The sequence below is a fragment of the Nicotiana tabacum genome, chromosome 4 (genome assembly GCF_000715075.1).
Source record: "Nicotiana tabacum cultivar K326 chromosome 4, ASM71507v2, whole genome shotgun sequence".
Taxonomy (NCBI): domain Eukaryota; kingdom Viridiplantae; phylum Streptophyta; class Magnoliopsida; order Solanales; family Solanaceae; genus Nicotiana; species Nicotiana tabacum.
Genome location: NC_134083.1, coordinates 46,368,027 through 46,385,224, shown reverse-complemented (window position 1 = coordinate 46,385,224; position 17,198 = coordinate 46,368,027).

Here is a 17,198-nt window from a genome sequence, read left to right as displayed (position 1 = left end):
TATAATTTATATATAATTCACATATAATATGTGTATAATCGTGTGTTGTCTGTATATCATCTATTTATATTAGCTATAAAAAAGTAAACAATAAATCAGGCCGGATATTTATGTAAATATTCCATAAGATTTTAGTTTTTTGAGTTTATCCATGATATGACTTCTATTATAATAATTTTAAAATCTCTCTACTAATGTTCAAAAATATCTTATCTTTTTATTATCTTTGAAGTAGAAAAAAAGTAAAGAGTTTTTTCGAAATAATTTGTTTACGTTTTAAAAAAATATTTCACGTCATACCAATTTTTTTTTAAAATATACTCTTTGTTACACTTGAAAATTGCTATAGAAACTATCAGTTAGAAACCAAATATCTCTCTTGTTGAGTTCGAGAAAAAAAAACCTTTCACATAATCTAATGATTCAAAACGACTAATATTCTTCAATGAAAAAACTATTATACCCTTGCACTATTGGCTTGACTGCAACTAAATGAAGGGGTTTCAGTTTATACCCTTTTTGTGCACCTAATTTTTGACTATATGTGAATTTTTATCACCTTCTACTATGTAAATATATTCAGACATTTAAAAGGTCAATTATTACTATTAGTATTATTTTTATCTTTATTTTTAAATAAAATTAATTAAAAACCAAAAATAAATAAAAATTATTTTAAAAAAAAAAATTTTGGATGGGAATTAAAAAATAGGAAAAGTAGAAATATAAAATTAAAAAGTAAAACTAAAAGTAGGTGGAAATTGTTTAATAAAAAAAGTAAAAGAAAGTGAAAATTTTAAAGACATAAAAGTAAAAGAATGTGAAAATTTATAAAATGAAAAGTAAAAGAAAGTTGGAATTAAAAAATAAAAGTAAGGGTAGCTGAAAATTTAAAAATAAAAAAGTAAAATTAAGAGGAAATTAAAAAAAAGAAAAGTAAAATAAGCGGGAAATAAAAAAAGAAAAGTGTCACGACCCAATTTCACCTATAGGTCGTGATGGCGCCCAACACTACAGCTAGGCAAGCCAACTAATAAGTCAATCGTACATTGGTTAAACTTTTATTCCAAGAAAATAATAAAATACCAACTTCTACCAATGTGTGTGCCAAGACCCGGTGTCACAAGTGCATGAGCATCTAGTAGATTATACAAAACTCCAAATACTGTCTGAAATGAAATAGACAGAATATAAATATAAGAAGAGACACTGGTAGCTGCAGAACGGCTCAGAAAGGCAGCTCACCACTATGCCTCGGGATGACGTGGGTATGTGATGATAGGTCCTCCACTAGTACCTATCTCAGATCCTGCACAAAAAGTGCAGCAAGTGTAGTATGAGTACGTAAACAACGTGTACCCAGTAAGTATTAAGCCTAATCTCGAAGTGGTAGAGACGAGATGACCGACTTTGACACTCACTATGGGTCAATAATAATTGAAATAAAACTAGGATATTTAAATTAGCATGATTTACAGAATTTATAATAATTTATTTAATCAGCGGAAATAATCAAATTCCTTCAAATGTAACAATTCTCAATATATTAATTAAATTCTTTCAATTCAAATAAAGTCTAATTTATCAATTAAATCTCATTTACAGGAGTAACAAATAAATTCCTAAACAAGCAAGAATAATAATTCATTAAATTCCAAGGATTTTCCAATTTATTAATTAGCTTCACAAGCTGAAATAAATTATTAAAGTATCGTGTAATTATTGTTATTAAGCACGATTTCTGCCGAGGACGTACGGCCCGATCTAGAGTGTCGTGTACACTGCCGAGGGACGTGCGGCGCGATCTATAGATGCATCTATCCTGCCGAGGCGTTCGGCCCGCTCTACAAGAAAGGAGGACATTTTCTTATGTGCCTCCAGAAGGAGAGTATGTTTATTATAAGATAAATTTGGAAGGAGAACAATTATTTTTAATAATTAATTGATTTAAACAAAAATTAAGCATATGAAAATTTCATATTTGTCTACTTTTCATAAGCATATGAAAATTTCATATTTTTCTACTTTTCATAACAATTCACAATATATATATATATATATCAATTATTTTAATTAATAAAGAATACAATTCACACAAGTAATTCATGCTTTGAGTCTTAAACTACCCGGACTTTAGCATTAATAGTAGCTACGCACGGACTCTCGTCACCTCGTGCGTACGTAGCCCCCGCAATTAGCAACAATTATTCAATTTAATCCCTATGGGGTAATTTTTCCCTCACAAGATTAGACAAGAGACTTACCTCGTCTTGCTCCAATTTAATCCAAAATTTTGCCTTTTCCACGATTATCCAACTCCGTCTGGCTCGAATCTAGCCAAAATAATTCGATATAATCACTAAATATTATAGGAATCAATTCTATAAGAAAATACTACATTTTGAAGAAAAGATCCCGAAATTAATTAAAACTTCGCCCGCGTGGCCCACATCTCGGAATCCGGCGAAAGTTATGAAATCCGACAACCCATTCAATTATGAGTCCAACGATACCGGTTTCACTCAAATCCGACTCCAAATCGATACCGAAATCTCAAAAATTCGTTTCTATGAGATTTCTAAAACTTTCCCAAATTTAAATCTCAAAACACTAATTTATGGTGAAAACAATGATATACTTGTATATGTAGACCAAATACGTGTTAGAATCACTTACCCCAATATTTTTCCTTTGAAAATCTGCCAAAAGTCGTCTATGCTCAAGCTCAAGTTCGTCAAAAATGACAAATGGGACGAATGCCCTCTTTTTATAAAACTGCCAAGCAGCCTTCGGAACTGGGCCTCGAACTGGGCCTCGATCGCGGCTTCGATTACAGGCTCGAGCCTGGACCTCGGTCATGGCCTCGATCAGGGCATCGAGGTTGGGCCTTCGATCATAGCCTCAATCATGGCATCGAGCTTAAGCCTTCGATTGTGACCCTCGAGCCTTGCCTTCGATCATGGCCCTCGAGCTGGACCTTCGATCATGGCTTCGATACACTAGCTCGAGCCCGTACCTCGTCAACCCTGGGCTCGATATCTGGGCTCGATCACAGCCCAGAATGTCCAACAGAAGAGGAAAAATTGCAGCAGCTTTTTAACTCCAATTTTTGATCCGTTAACCATCCGAAACTCACCCGAGGCCCTCGGGACCTCAACAAAATATACCAACAAGTCCTAAAACATCATATGAACTTAGTCGAACCTCTAAATCACATCAAACAATGCTAAAACCACGAATCATACCCCAATTCAAGCTTAAATGAAAATAAGAGTTTTCAACTTCTACATTCGATGTCGGAACCTATCAAATCAACTCCGATTGACCTCAAATTTTACACACAAGTCATAAATGACATAACGGAGCTATGAAAATTTTTGGAACTAGATTCTGACTCCGGTATCAAAAAGTCAACTCATCGGTCAAACTTCCAAACTTAAATTCTTGTTTTTAGCCATTTCAAGCCTAATTTAACTACGGACTTCCAAATAAAATTTCGAACATGCTCCTTAGTCCAAAATCACCATACGGAGCTGTTGGAATCATCAAAATTTTATTCCGGGGTCGTTTTCTCAAAATGTTGACCGAAGTCAAACTTAGCACTTTAAGGCCAACTTAAGGAACCAAATGTTCCGGTTTCACCCCAAACACTTCCAAATCCCTAACCAACCATTTCCTCAAGTCATAAATCATTACAAGCACCTACGGGAAGTTTTATTTTAGGGAAAGGGGTTCTAAAAGTTAAAATGACCGATTGGGTCATTACATTCTCCACCTCTTAAACAAACGTTCGTCCTCGAACGAGTTTAGAATTATACCTGAAGTGCTGAATAAATCTGGATATCTACTCCGCATGTTTTCCTCGGCCTCCCAAGTCGCTTCCTCGACTGGTTGGCCCCTCCACTGGACTTTTATTGCAGAAATCCTCTTGGACCTCAACTGGCGAACCTGTTTATCAACAATGGCAATTGGCTCCTTTTCATAACCCAAGCTATTATCTAGCTGAACTGTGCTGAAGTCTAATACATGTGATAGGTCGACATGATACTTCCGGAGCATAGATACGTAGAAAATCGGATGAACTCCGGATAGGCTGGGAGGCAATGCAAGCTCATAAGCAACCTCCCCAACTCGTTTCAACACCTCAAATGGGACTATAAACCTTGGGCTCAACTTGCCCTTCTTCCCGAATCTCATAATTCCCTTCATCGGTGAAACCTTCAAGAGAACTTTTTCGCCTACCAAAAATGATAAATCATGCGCTTTCTGATATGCGTAACTCTTCTGCCTAGACTGTGTTGTATGAAGTCGCTCCTGAATTAACTTTACCTTTTCCAAGGCATCCCTTACCAAATCAGTACCATATAACTTAGCCTCACCTGGCTCAAACCATCCGATAGGTGAACGACATCGCCGACCATATAAAGCCTCAAATGGAGCCATCTCGATGCTGGATTGGTAACTGTTATTATAAGCAAACTCGGCCAAAGGCAGGAAACGATCCCACTGACCTCCAAAGTCAATCACATATGCCCTGAGCATATCCTCCAAAATCTGAATTGTCCTCTCTGACTGTCCATCGATCTGCGGATGAAAGGCTGTGCTAAGCTCTACACGGGTCCCCAACTCACTCTGTACTGCTCTCCAGAAATGTGAAGTAAACTGAGGACCTCTATCTGATATGATGGAAATTGGCACACCGTGCAACCGAACTATCTCCTGAATATAAATCTGGGCCAACCTCTCTGAAGTATACGTAGTCACAACAGGAATAAAATGTGCCGACTTAGTCAACCTGTCAACAATCACCCAAACTGCATCAAACTTCCTCAAGGTCCGCGACAACCCAACTATAAAATCCATAGTAATTCGTTCGCATTTCCACTCTGGTATGGTCATCTACTGAAGTAGGCCACCTGGCCTCTGGTGCTCATATTTAACTTGCTGGCAATTTAGACACCGATCTACATACTCAACTATGTCCTTTTTCATTCATCGCCACCAATAATGCTGCCTCAAGTCATGATACATCTTCGTAGCACCTGGATGAATAGAATATCGAGAACTATGTGCCTCCTCCAGGATCTTTTTCCTCAGTTCATCCACATTAGGAACACACAGACGATCCTGGAGTCATAGAACACCATCTGCACTAATAGTGACTTCCTTGGCACCACCTCGTAGTACCGTTTCACGAAGAACCACCAGGTGTGGGTCATCATACTGGCGAGCCTTGATCTGCTCAAATAGTGAAGATTGGGCCACAACACATGCAAGAACTCGGCTGGGCTCTGAAATATCCAGCCTCACAAGTCTGTTAGCCAAGGACTGAATATCTGAGGCTAATGGCCTTTCCTCTGCTGAAATGAAAGCCAAACTACCCATACTCTCCGCCTTTCTGCTCAAGGCATCTGCAACCACATTTGCTTTGCCCGGATGATACAGGATAGTAATATCATAATCTTTTAGTAACTCCAGCCATCTGCGTTGTTTGAAATTTAGGTCCCTCTGCTTGAACAAATGCTACAAACTGCGATGATCAGTGTAAACTTCACAAGACACCCCATAAAGATAATGCCTCCAAATCTTAAGAGCGTGAACAATCGCAACTAACTCCAAATCATGTACCGGATAATTCTTTTCGTGGGGCTTCAGCTGACGTGAAGCATATGCAATAACTTGCCCTTCCTGCATCAATACACAACCCAAGCCAATGCGCGAAGCATCGCAATGCACTGTATACATACTCGAACCGGAAGGCAACACTAACACTGGTGCTGTAGTCAATGATGTCTTGAGCTTTTGAAAGCTCACCTCACAATCATCGGACCATCGGAATGGAGCACCCTTCTGGGTTAATTTGGTCAAAGGTGCTGTAATAGATGAAAAACCTTCCACGAACCGACGATAATAGCCTGCCAAACCCAGAAAACTCCTGATCTCCGTCACCGAAGTGGGACGATGCCAATTCTGAACTGCCTCAATCTTTTTGGGATCAACTTTAATACCCTCGCCTAATACGATATGTCCCAAAAATGGTACAGACTCTAGCCAAAACTCACATTTAGAGAACTTAGCATATAGCTTTTGTTCCCGCAATGTCTGAAGCACTAATCTCATATGCTGCTCATGTTCCTCCTTACTGCGCGAATAGATTAAGATGTCATCAATGAAGACAATGACAAACGAATCAATATATGGCATGAATACTCTGTTCATCAGATCCATAAACGCTGCCGGGGTATTAGTTAAACCAAAAGACATTACCAGAAACTCATAATGACCATATCTAGTACAGAAAGCAGTGTTCGGAACATCCGAATCCCGAATCTTCAACTGATGGTACCCCGACCTCAAGTCGATCTTAGAGAATACCCTAGCACCCTGCAACTGGTCAAATAGATCATCAATACATGACAACGGGTACTTGTTCTTAATAGTGACTTTGTTCAATTGGCGATAATCAATACACATCCACATTGTTCTATCCTTCTTTTTCACAAATAATACTGGTGCACCCCAGGGCGATACACTCGGTCTGACAAACCCTTTGGCTAGTAACTCTTCAAGATGTTCTTTTAATTCTTTCAATTCTTTCGGAGCCATGCGATACAGTGGGATAGATATAGGCTGGGTATCTGAAACCAAGTCAATACAGAAATCAATATCACGATCAGGTGGCATACCTGGAAGATCTGAAGGAAATACATCGGGGAACTCCCGAACTACAGGCACTGAATCAATAGCCGGAGTCTCTGCAGTAGTATTCCGAACATAGGCTAGATAAGCCAAACAACTCTTCTCAACCATGTGTTGAGCCTTTATAAAAGAAATAACTCGATTAAATGAACTAACAGGTGAACCCTTCCACTCCAGCTTAGGCAATGCTGGAATAGCCAAGGTAACAGTCTTAGCATGACAATCTAGAATAGCATGATATGGAGATAACCAGTCCATGCCCAGAATAATTTCAAAATCGGTCATCTCAAGCAATAAGAGATCTGCTCTAGTTTCATAACCACAGAATGTAATAATACAGGACCGGTAGATCCGGTTCACAATAACAGAATCGCCCACAGGAGTGGACACATAAACAGGAGTACTCAAGGACTCACGAGAAACGCCCAAGAATGGAGCAAATAGAGATGACACATATGAATACGTAGATCCTGGATCAAATAATACTGAGGCATATTTGCCACAAACATAAATAATACCTGTAATCACGGCATCTGAGGCCTCTGCATCTGGTCTAGCCGGAAAAGCATAGAACCGAGCTAGAGCGCCAACTGTCTAGCCTTCACCTGGCTGACCTCCACCTCTAGGACAACCCCTACCCACCTGTCCTCCACCTCTGGGTGGTCGGATTACTGGTGGAGCAACTGGTCTGGTAAGCATAGGCTGCTGACCCTGCTGTACTGGTCTACCCCGAAGCCTGGGGCAAAACCTCCCTATGTGACTGGGATCCCCGCACTCGTAACAACTCTTCGGTGCGATGGGCTGCTGACTAAGTGTCTGGACCTGGGGACCTGAATATCCACGGAAAGAACCCTGAATAGCAGGTGGGCGATAAGAACTCTCTGGTATAGCACTAAAATAAGGTCGTACTGGAGCACCTCGAGGAGGTGGTGGTGCTGGATATGGGGGTCTGCTGGACTGTCCCCTCACGAACTGACTTCTGCCCCCGGACGGAGCACCTCTGAACTCTCCAGAGTACTTGAACCGTTTATCTCTCATAATCTGCTCTCGGCTCCGCTGACGTACACCCTCAATCCTCCGGGCTATCTCCACAACTCGCTCATAAGAAGTACCCATCTCAACCTCTCGAGCCATAGTGGCCTGAATACCAATATGTAAACCGGCTACAAACCTTCGCACTCTCTCCGCCTCAGTAGGGAGTATCATTAGTGCATGGCGAGATAATTCAGAAAACCTCGCCTCATAATCAGTCACTGACATCTGACCCTGCTGGAGTTGTTCAAACTGAAACCGCAACTCTTCCCTCTGAGAGGGTGGAATATACCTGTCCAAGAAGATACGCGTGAACTTGTCCCAAGTCATGGGAGGAGAATCTGCTGGTCTGCCAAGAGCATAAGACTACCATCATCTACGGGCTCTACCCTCTAGCTGAAAAGTAGCGAAATCAACCCCATGGGATTCCAATATCCTCATGTTGTACAGTCTATCCTTGCAACGATCAATGAAATCCTGTGGATCCTCATGTCGCTCACCCCCGAAGACAGGAGGATGTAGTCTAGTCCATCTGTCTAATAGTTTCTGAGGATCGGCAGCTACAGCTGTCCTAGGCTCAAAAATAAACAATAAATCAGGCCGGATATTTATGTAAATATTCCATAAGATTTTAGTTTTTTGAGTTTATCCATGATATGACTTCTATTATAATAATATTAAAATCTCTCTACTAATGTTCAAAAATATCTTATCTTTTTATTATCTTTGAAGTAGAAAAAAAGTAAAGAGTTTTTTCAAAATAATTTGTTTACGTTTTAAAAAAATATTTCACGTCATACCAATTTTTTTAAAAATATACTCTTTGTTACACTTGAAAATTGTTATAGAAACTATCAGTTAGAAACCAATATCTCTCTTGTTGAGTTCGAGGAAAAAAAAACCTTTCACATAATCTAATGATTCAAAACGACTAACATTCTTCAATGAAAAAACTATTATACCCTTGCACTATTGGCTTGACTGCAGCTAAATGAAGGGGTTTCAGTTTATACCCTTTTTGAGCACCTAATTTTTGACTATATGTGAATTTTTATCACCTTCTACTATGTAAATATATTCAGACATTTAAAAGGTCAATTATTACTATTAGTATTATTTTTATCTTTATTTTTAAATAAAATGAATTAAAAACCGAAAATAAATAAAAATTATTATTTTAAAAAAACAAATTTCGGATGGGAATTAAAAAATAGGAAAAGTAGAAATATAAAATTAAAAAGTAAAACTAAAAGTAGGTGGAAATTGTTTAATAAAAAAAGTAAAAGAAAGTGAATATTTTAAAGAAATAAAAGTAAAAGAATGTGGAAATTTATAAAATGAAAAGTAAAAGAAAGTTGGAATTAAAAAATAAAAGTAAGGGTAGCTGAAAATTTAAAAATAAAAAAGTAAAATTAAGAGGAAATTAAAAAAAGAAAAGTAAAATAAGCGGGAAATAAAAAAAGAAAAGTGTCACGACCCAATTTCACCTATAGGTCGTTATGGCGCCCAACACTACAGCTAGGCAAGCCAACTAATAAGTCAATCGTACATTGGTTAAACTTTTATTCCAAGAAAATAATAAAATACCAACTTCTACCAATGTGTGTGCCAAGACCCGGTGTCACAAGTGCATGAGCATCTAGTAGATTATACAAAACTCCAAATACTGTCTGAAATGAAATAGACAGAATATAAATATAAGAAGAGACACTGGTAGCTGCAGAACGGCTCAGAAAGGCAGCTCACCACTATGCCTCGGGATGACGTGGGTATGTGATGATAGGTCCTCCACTAGTACCTGTCTCAGATCCTGCACAAAAAGTGCAGCAAGTGTAGTATGAGTACGTAAACAACGTGTACCCAGTAAGTATTAAGCCTAATCTCAAAGTGGTAGAGACGAGATGGCCGACTTTGACACTCACTATAGGTCAATAACAATTGAAATAAAACTAGGATATTTAAATCAATGTGATTTACAGAATTTATTTAATCAGCGAAAATAATCAAATTCCAATTTATCATTTAAATCTCATTTACAGGAGTAACAATTAATTCCTTAACAAGCAAGAATAATAATTTATTAAATTCCAAAGATTTTCCAATTTACTAATTAGCTTTACAAGCTGAAATAAATTTCTAAAGCATCGTGTAATTATTATTATTATTAAGCACGATTTCTACTGAGGACGTACGGCCCGATCCAGAGTGTCGTGTACACTGCCGAGGGACGTGCGGCGCGATCCATAAATGCATCTATCCTGCCGAGGCGTTCGGCCCGCTCCACAAGAAAGGAGGACATTTTCTTTTGTGCCTCCGGAAGGAGAGTATATTCATTATAAGATGAATTTGGGAGGAGATCAATTTCTTTTAACAATTAATTGATTTAAATAGAAATCAAGCCTATGAGATTTTCATCCTTTAATATCTTTATCAAACAATTCACAATATATATATTCATATATATCAATTAATATTAATTAATCAAAGAATACAATTTACACAAGTAATACATGCTTTGAGTCCTAAACTACCCAGACTTTAGCATTAATAGTAGCTACGCACGGACTCTCGTCACCTCGTGCGTACGTAGCCCCCACAATTAGCAATAATTATTTAATCTTAATCACCTATGAGGTAATTTCTCCCTCACAAAATTAGACAAGAGACTTACCTCGTCTTGCTCAAATTTAATCCACTATAAGGCCTTTTCCACGATTATCCAACTCCGTCTGGCTTGAATCTAGCCAAAATAATTCGATACAATCACTAAATATTATAGGAATCAATTCTATAAGAAAATACTACATTTTAAAGAAAAGATCCGAAATTAATTAAAAATTCGCCCGCGGGGCCCACATCTCGGAATCCGTCAAAAGTTATGAAATCCGACAACTCATTCAATTACGAGTCCAACCATACCAGTTTCACTCAAATCCGACTCCGAATCGATACCGAAATCTCAAAATTTCGTTTCTATGAGATTTCTAAACTTTTCCTCATTTCAATCTCAAAACACTAATTAAATTGTGAAAACAATAATATATTCTTGTATAATGATCAAATCCGAGTTAGAATCACTTACCCCAATATTTTTCCCTTGGAAATCTGCCAAAAGTCGGCTCTGCTCAAGCTCAAGTTCGCCAAAAATGGCAAATGGGACGAATGTCCTCTGTTTATAACACTGCCCAGCACTTCGGAACTGGGCCTCGAACAGGGCCTCGATCGCGGCATCGAACATGTGCCTTCGATCAGGGCATCGAGGGTTGGGCCTCGATCCTAGCCCTCGAGCCATACCTTCGATCATGCCATCGAGCCTTACCTTCGATCGTGACTTCGATCACAGGCTCGAGCCTGGACCTCGGTCATGGCCTCGATCAGGGTATCGAGGTTGGGCCTTCAATCATAGCCTCAATCATTGCATCGAGCTTGAGCCTTCGATCAGGGCATCGAGCATGGGTCTCGATCCTAGCCCTCGAGCCTTATCTTCGATCATGTCCTCGAGCCTTGCCTTCGATCGAGGCTTCGATACTGAGCCTCGTCCCTGGCTTCGACTCAGGCCTCGATCGTGGGCTCGATATCTGGGGCTCGATATCTGGGGCTGGATCTGAGGCTCGATATCTGGGGCTGGATCTGAGGCTCGATCTCAGCCCAGAAAATGCAGCAGAAGAGAAAATTGCAGCAGCTTTTTAAGTCCAACTTTTGATCCGTTAACCATCCAAAACTCACCCGAGGCCCTCGGGACCTCAACCAAATATACCAACAAGTACTAAAACATCATACGAACTTAGTCGAACCTCTAAATCACATCAAACAATGCTAAAACCATGAATCATACCCCAATTCAAGCTTAATGAAACTAAGAGTTTTCAACTTCTACGTTCAATGTCGGAACCTATCAAATCAACTCCGATTGACCTCAAATTTTACACACAAGTCATAAATTATATAACGGAGCTATGAAAATTTTCGGAATTGGATTCCGACTCTGATATCAAAAATCAACCCCCCGGTCAAACTTTCAAACTTTAAATTCCTATTTTAGCCATTTCAAGCCTAATTTCACTACGGACTTCCAAATAAAATTCCGATCACGCTCCTAAGTCCAAAATCACCATACGGAGCTGTTGGAATCATAAAAATTCTATTCCGAGGTCGTTTTCTCAAAATGTTGACTGAAGTCAAACTTAGCACTTTAAGGCCAACTTAAGGAACCAAGTGTTCCGGTTTCACCTCAAACACTTCCAAATCCCGAACCAACCATCCCCGCAAGTCATAAATCATTACAAGCACCTACGGAAAGTTTTATTTTTAGGGAAAGGGGTTCTAAAAGTTAAAATGACCGGTTGGGTCATTACATTCTCCACCTCTTAAACAAATGTTCGTCCTTGAAAGGGTTTAGAATTGTACCTGGAGTGCTGAATAAGTGGGGATATCTGCTCCGCATGTCTTCCTCGGCCTCCCAAGTCGCTTCCTCGACTGGTTGGCCCCTCCACTGGACTTTTATTGCAGAAATCCTCTTGGACCTCAACTGGCGAACCTGTTTATCAACAATGGCAATTGGCTCCTCTTTATAACCCAAGCTATCATCTAGCTGAACTGTGCTGAAGTCTAACACATGTGATAGGTCGGTATGATACTTCCGTAGCATAGATACGTGAAAAACCGGATGAACTCCCGATAGGCTGGGAGGCAAGGCAAGCTCATAAGCAACCTCCCCAACTCGTTTCAACACCTCAAATGGGCCTATAAACCTTGGGCTCAATTTGCCCTTCTTCCCGAATCTCATAATTCCCTTCATCGGTGAAACCTTCAAGAGAACTTTTTCACCTACCATAAATGATATATCACGTGCTTTTTGATCCGCGTAACTCTTTTGTCTGGACTGTGCTGTACGAAGTCGCTCCTAAATCAACTTTACCTTTTCCAAGGCATCCCTTACCAAATCAGTACCATATAACTTAGCCTCACCTGGCTCAAACCATCCGATAGGTGAACGACATCGCTGACCATATAGAGCCTCAAATGGAGCCATCTCGATGCTGGATTGGTAACTGTTATTATAAGCAAACTCGGCCAAAGGCAGGAAACGATCCCACTGACCTCCAAAGTCAATCACACATGCCCTGAGCATATCCTCCAAAATCTGAACTGTCCTCTCTGACTGTCCATCGGTCTGCGGATGAAAGGCTGTGCTGAGCTCTACACGGGTCCCCAACTCACTCTGTACTGCTCTCCAGAAATGTGAAGTAAACTGAGGGCCTCTATCTGATATGATGGAAATTGGCACACCGTGCAACCAAACTATCTCCTGAATATAAATCTGGGCCAACCTCTCTGAAGTATACGTAGTCACAACAGGAATAAAATGTGACGACTTGGTCAACCTGTCAACAATCACCCAAACTGCATCAAACTTTCTCAAGGTCCGCAGCAACCCAACTATAAAATCCATAGTAATTCGTTCCCATTTCCACTCTGGTATGGTCATCTGCTTGAGTAGGCCACCTCGCCTCTGGTGCTCATATTTAACTTGCTGACAATTTTGACACCGAGCTACATACTCAACTATGTCCTTTTTCATTCGTCGCCACCAATAATGTTGCCTCAAGTCACGATACATCTTAGTAGCACCTGGATGAATAGAATATCGAGAACTGTGTGCCTCTTCCAGGATCTTTTTCCTCAGTTCATCCACATTAGGAACACACAGATGATCCTGGAGTCGTAGAACACCATCTGCACCAATAGTGACTTCCTTGGTACCACCTCGTAGTACCGTTTCACGAAGAACCACCAGGTGTGGGTCATCATACTGGCGAGCCTTGATCTGTTCAAATAGTGAAGACCGGGCCACAACACATGCAAGAACTCGGCTGGGCTCTGAAATATCCAGCCTCACAAGTCTGTTAGCCAAAGACTGAATATCTGAGGCTAATGGTCTTTCCTCTGCTGAAATGAAAGCCAAACTACCCATACTCTCCGCCTTTCTGCTCAAGGCATATACAACCACATTTGCTTTGCCCGGATGATACAAGATTGTAATATCATAATCTTTTAGTAACTCCAGCCATCTGCGCTGCCTCAAATTTAGATCCCTCTGCTTGAACAAATGCTGCAAACTGCGATGATCAGTGTAAACTTCGCAAGACACCCCATAAAGATAATGCCTCCAAATCTTAAGAGCGTGAACAATCGCAGCTAACTCCAAATCATGTACCGGATAATTCTTTTTGTGGGGCTTCAGCTGACGTGAAGCATATGCAATAACTTGCCCTTCCTGCATCAATACACAACCCAAGCCAACGCGCGGAGCGTCACAATACACTGTATACATCCCCAAACCAGAAGGCAACACTAACACTGGTGTTGTAGTCAATGATGTCTTGAGCTTCTGAAAGTTCACCTCACACTCATCGGACCATCGGAATGGAGAACCCTTCTGGGTTAATTTGGTCAAAGGTGCTGCAATAGATGAAAAACCTTCCACGAACCGATGATAATAACCTGCCAAACCCAGAAAACTCCTGATCTCCGTCACCGAAGTGGGACGATGCCAATTCTGAACTGCCTCAATCTTTTTGGGATCAACTTTAATACCTTCGCCTGATACGATATGTCCCAAAAATGCTACAGACTCTAGCCAAAACTCACATTTAGAGAACTTAGCATATAGCTTTTGTTCCCGCAATGTCTGAAGCACTACTCTCATATGCTGCTCATGCTCCTCCTTACTACGAGAGTAGATCAAAATGTCATCAATGAAGACAATGACAAATGAGTCAATATATGGCCTGAATACCCTGTTCATAAGATCCATAAATGCTACCGGTGCATTAGTTAAACCAAAAGACATTACCAGAAACTCATAATGACCATATCTAGTATGGAAAGCAGTCTTCGGAACATCCGAATCCCGAATCTTCAACTGATGGTACCCCGACCTCAAGTCGATCTTAGAGAATACCCTAGCACCCTGCAACTGGTCAAATAGATCATCAATACGCTGCAACAGGTACTTGTTCTTAATAGTGACTTTGTTCAATTGGCGATAATCAATACACATCCGCATTGTTCCATCCTTCTTTTTCACAAACAATACTGGTGCACCCCAAGGCGATACACTCGGTCTGACAAACCCTTTGGCTAGTAACTCTTCAAACTGTTCTTTCAATTCTTTTAATTCTTTTGGAGCCATACGATACGGTGGGATAGATATAGGCTGGGTATCTGAAGCCAAGTCAATACAGAAATCAATATCACGATCAGGTGGCATACCTAGAAGATCTGACGGAAATACATCGGGAAACTCTCGAACTACAGGCACTGAATCAATAGCAGGAGTCTCTGCAGTAGTATCCCGAACATAGGCTAGATAAGCCAAACAACCCTTCTCAACCATGTGTTGAGCCTTTATAAAAGAAATAACTCGATTAAATGAACTAACAGGCGAACCCTTCCACTCCAGCTTAGGCAATGCTGGAATAGCCAAGGTAACAGTCTTGGCATGACAATCTAGAATAGCATGATATGGAGATAACCAGTCCATACCCAGAATAATTTCAAAATCGGTCATCTCAAGCAATAGGAGATCTGCTCTAGTTTCATAACCACAGAATGTAATAATACAGGACCGGTAGATCCGGTTCACCACAACAGAATCGCCCACAGGAGTGGACACATAAACAGGAGTACTCAAGGACTCACGAGAAACACCCAGGAATAGAGCAAATAGAGATGACACATATGAATACGTAGATCCTGGATCAAATAATACTGAGGCATCTTTGCCACAAATAGAAATAATACCTGTAATCACGGCATCTGAGGCCTCTGCATCTGGTCCAGCCGGAAAAGCATAGAACCGACCTGGAGCGCCAACTGGCTGGCCTCCGCCTGGCTGACCTCCACCTCTAGGACGGCCCCTACCCACCTGTCCTCCACCTCTGGGTGGTCGGACTACTGGTGGAGCAACTGGTCCGGTAAGCATAGGCTGCTGACCCTGCTGTACTGGTCTACCCCGAGGCCTGGGGCAAAACCTCCGCATGTGACTGGGATCCCCGCACTCGTAACAACTCTTTTATGCGATGGGCTGTTGACTAAGTGTCTGGCCCTGGGGACCTGAATACCCACTGGGAGGACCCTGAATAGCTGATGGGCGGTAAGAACTCTCTGGGATAGCACTGAGATAAGGTCGCACTGGAGCACCTCGAGGAGGTGCTGGTGCTGGATAGGGGTCTGCTGGACTGTCCCCTCACGAACTGACCTCTGCCCCCGGACGGAGCACCTCTAAACTCTCTAGAGTACCTGAACCGCTTATCTCTCATAATCTTCTCTCGGCTCCACTGACGTACACCCTCAATCCTCCGGGCTATCTCCACAACTCGCTCATAAGAAGTACCCATTTCAACCTCTCGAGCCATAGTAGCCTGAATACCAGTATGTAAACCGGCTACAAACCTTCGCACTCTCTCCGCCTCAGTAGGGAGTATCATTAGTGCATGGCGAGATAATTTAGAAAACCTCGCCTCATAATCGGTCACTGACATCTGACCCTGCTGGAGCTGCTCAAACTGAAATCGCAACTCTTTCCTCTAGGAGGGTGGAATATACCTGTCCAAGAAGATGCGGGTGAACCTGTCCCAAGTCATGGGAGGAGAATCTGCTGGTCTGCCAAGAGCATAAGACTGCCACCATCTACGAGCTCTACCCTCTAGCTGAAAAGTAGCGAAATCAACCCCATGGGATTCCAAAATCCTCATGTTGTACAGTTTATCCTTGCAACGATAAATGAAATCCTGTGGATCCTCATGTCGCTCACCCCCGAAGACAGGAGGATGTAGTCTAGTCTATCTGTCCAATAGTTTCTGAGGATCGGCGGCTACAGCCGGCCTGGGCTCAGGTGTAGCTGCTGCCACTGGCTGGACTCCACCGACGGGTAATGCACCCTGGGTCTGATATACAGCAGCTGCCTGTCCATGAGCCTGCGCAGTAGGGGTCTGTGCTCCCCCGCCCGCCTGAGATGTGGCTGGGTCTGCCGGAAATAAACCGGCCTGAGTCATATTATCCATGAATCGCAGTATACGACCCATAACATCCTGAAATCCCGGTGCAGATGTGAAGTCCACCGGAGCTGGCTCTGCCACAGGCACCTCACCCTGCTCCTCAATAATGGGATTCTCTACTGGATCCACTGGCGGCATAACCGGAATAGTCCTGGGACGTCCTCGCCCTCTACCACGGGCTGGAGCCCTCCCTCGGCCTCTGCCTCGGCCTCTAGCAACTAGGGGAGTAGCTCTTCCCTGGTCTGGAATATCATTAGAGCGTGTTCTCACCATCTGTGAGAGAATAAGAGAAGGATATTTAGTACTACATCAATTGCACGATAGAATATGAAGAAAGGTAGCTTCCTAACACCATATAGCCTCTCGAAGATAAGTACAGACGTCTCCGTACCGATCCGCAAGACT